The sequence below is a fragment of the Impatiens glandulifera genome, chromosome 1 (genome assembly GCF_907164915.1).
Source record: "Impatiens glandulifera chromosome 1, dImpGla2.1, whole genome shotgun sequence".
NCBI lineage: Eukaryota > Viridiplantae > Streptophyta > Magnoliopsida > Ericales > Balsaminaceae > Impatiens > Impatiens glandulifera.
In genome coordinates this window covers 121,485,712-121,488,831 of record NC_061862.1, presented here as the reverse complement: position 1 = coordinate 121,488,831, position 3,120 = coordinate 121,485,712, and the positions used below count along the sequence as shown (strand labels likewise).

Here is a 3,120-nt window from a genome sequence, read left to right as displayed (position 1 = left end):
TGTGATTCGCAATATTAATATTTTGATTTAATCGACAATGTCAATTTAAACCTTATTGAAACTATTTGATTTTGTCTTTTATTATTTATATTATAGTAGTTTGTTTTGAGATCCAACACAAAATTCAAAATCAGTTTATGTTTAAACTTTTTGCAAATCTTGTTTATTTTTAACCTACAAATTATAAATAAAATACTTAATAGCTCATTTATTATATTATTTATTTACCACTTTTATTTATTTTATTTGGTCTAGTTTTAATTTTATTTAATTATTTTGAAATTATATATTAATAAATTTATTTTTAATTCACTCTAAATATAAATAAATTTGAGTTTTAAGATCGAAATAGTATATAATTTAATTTGATAATTTTGTTTATACTGTAAAAATAATTAAAAGTAATAATAAAATTAACATTTAATTTAAATATTAATTTAATATAAAAAATTTCTTGTAAAATAAAACATATATAACACATTTAATAAAAGTAAATAAACTAAAACATTGCACACACAAAATAAAATATTTATATTAAAAAAAAAACTGCATTAAACAAACACAATTACATAATATTTATTAAGAGGCTCCATTAAAAGTTTTCTTTTGCAGTACAATCTTAAAAAACACACAAACTTGAACAACACAGAAAATATAAAACTTAGACAACATTCTAAAACAAAACACACAAACTTGCTTAGAAAACATAAATCGAACAAACACAACAACATCACAAACAACATAACATAGTAGTTCAGGAGGCCTCATCAGAAAGGGCTATTTATCATGCTTAAAAAACCCTTGTAACAGCCTTACACACCAAAGGATTCTTCATTTCCATTGACATCTTGAGAACCTCAGTCAAATCCACATCATCCTTAGAGACCCACTCAAAGTTCTGAAGAAGTACAGCCAACCAAATATGAACCGTAGCCAAACCCATAGTTTTCCCAGGACAGACTCTCCTTCCTGAACCAAAAGGAGCAAGCCTCATATCAGACCCCATAACAGACACTTCCTGTTCAATGAATCTCTCTGGCCTGAACTCCTCTGGCTCGGACCAAATACCCTTGTCATGTGCTATGGCCCACATATTCACCATGGCGGTGGTCCCTGCAGGGACAAAGTACTGCCCAACATGTGTGTCGTGGATTGCAAGACGAGCCCATGAAAGGAGGGGGCCTGGAGGGTGCATTCAAAGAGTCTCTTTTACGATGGCTTGGAGGTATGGCAGGTTTGGAATATCAGATTCCATTACTGCCCTCGAAGAGCCAATAGTTGATTCAATTTCAGAAAGAGCTTTGGCTTGAATGTCTGGATGAAGAACTAGTCTTGCTAGAATCCATTCTAATAGAATTGCAACTGTGTCTGTTCCTCTAAAAACCATTTCCTATATATTCATTGACAAAGATTATTTATACAAATGCTATCTTCAATTATTCTGTAAATAAAAAACTTATATATAGAAGCAAAGAAATATATATATATATTAAAAAAATGTATAATACAAAAATTTTAAAGAAACTAATAATTTGTTACGACTTCAATAAAATAAAAAAATGAGAGATAAAGTTGTAAAAAAAACTCAAAGGCCAACACAATTACGAAAATCTCCTAACTATTTTCATTTCTTGTATATAATAAGGGTTGGGTAGTGAACTCAAGAAAGAGGATTCTAAGTAAGAAAATACTAATTAGAAAATTTTGAAAAGATATAAGAAAGAACATTACCCATAGAACAGCGACCATATCAGATCGGGTGATCTTGCTCTCTCTCTCAAGATCAAGAAGAACATCAACAAAGTATCCATGATTATTGTCATGCTCAGTAACCTTGCTGTGATCGTCTATGATCTTTCTAACGAACCCATCCACTCTAGAAACTAGTTTCCTACTTCTCCTTCTCACACCTTGAACATCAAGCCACCCCAGAATTGGGAAATGATCGCTCCAATTGAATGTCCCTAGTAACTTGTATCCTTCACTTACAAATCCCTCTACTTCCAAACCGTCCCCATTTTCACCAAAATCATAATACTTTCCAAAAACGGTCATCATCATGTTATTCAATGAACCAAAGTGAAGAACTTGCTTGATCTCAACATCCCCTTTTAGCTCCATTTGTGTTTTTACCTGTGTAAAGAAAGACTCGTTTATAACTAATTAATTGTCTTTTATACTCATATCATTTAAAGAAATGGAGTATTCTTACTTGTGTGATCATCTGATTACAGATCTCCTTACGGAATCCTTCGGCACAAGCTATTTTCTTGGGGCTAAACATGTAAGTGGCTGAAATCCTTCTTAGCTCCCTCCAGTATTCTCCAAAAGGAGCAAATCCCATTGCCCGATTAAACAGGAGCTCGTAAGCGGATTCCTTAATGGGTCGATCAGCGAAGGCAGAACTGCTGAGAATGTCCTTAGCCGAACCCGGATCACTTGAAATAACAAAACGGGTGAACCCAACCGAAAAGGCCATTAGTGGAACAGCCTTTAAGGTTTGAGAAAGATGTGCAAGTTTTCTATGAGTCAAAGAACTCATAAAAGTGAAAATGAGTCCGATGAGGGGGAATCCTGAGGGTCCGGGAATGGGGGCACCGGTTTTTGCTTTGGAAAGAGCCCATGCAAGACCACCCGGGACTAGCCAGAATCTGAAAACAGCGGTTAGGATAGCGAGAAAGAGGAAAAGTTGGACGCTGAGCAAGGTGGAGGAGGAGTCATCTGGTAGAACAAAGAGACCTACTCCAGAAGACATTTTTTTTTTTTGGTTAAGAGAGAGATATGGATGTATGAAGTGATGATGATAGAAGGAAGGGGGTAGTCGTATTTATAGGGAGAAACCAAATATAATTTTGAAATTTGATAACATTCAATTTATTTAAAATGAAATTAAACTAAACAATTTTATAGTTATAATTAAAAGGAGAACTCACTCAAAAGTTTTATGATTAACTAAATTCCAAAGAATGAAAATATTAATTTTTAAAGCATCTCTTAAAGAATCAAATTAAAGATTTTTTATTTTCTTTAACATCTTAAGAGTCTAGTCAGCTCCACGTTATTATTATCGGGACTCATTAAAATCTCTGAAAAAAGCAGAGCCATGCAAAGGATGTAAAT

The 3,120-nt window shown here is 33.0% G+C and overlaps 1 pseudogene; it reads right to left on the bottom strand.

Annotated features, from left to right (window-relative positions):
• Nucleotides 1–782: 782 nt before the first annotated feature.
• On the bottom strand, nt 783–2,557 carry LOC124920761 (annotated as a pseudogene).
• Between the last annotated feature and the right edge of the window lie 563 nt (nt 2,558–3,120).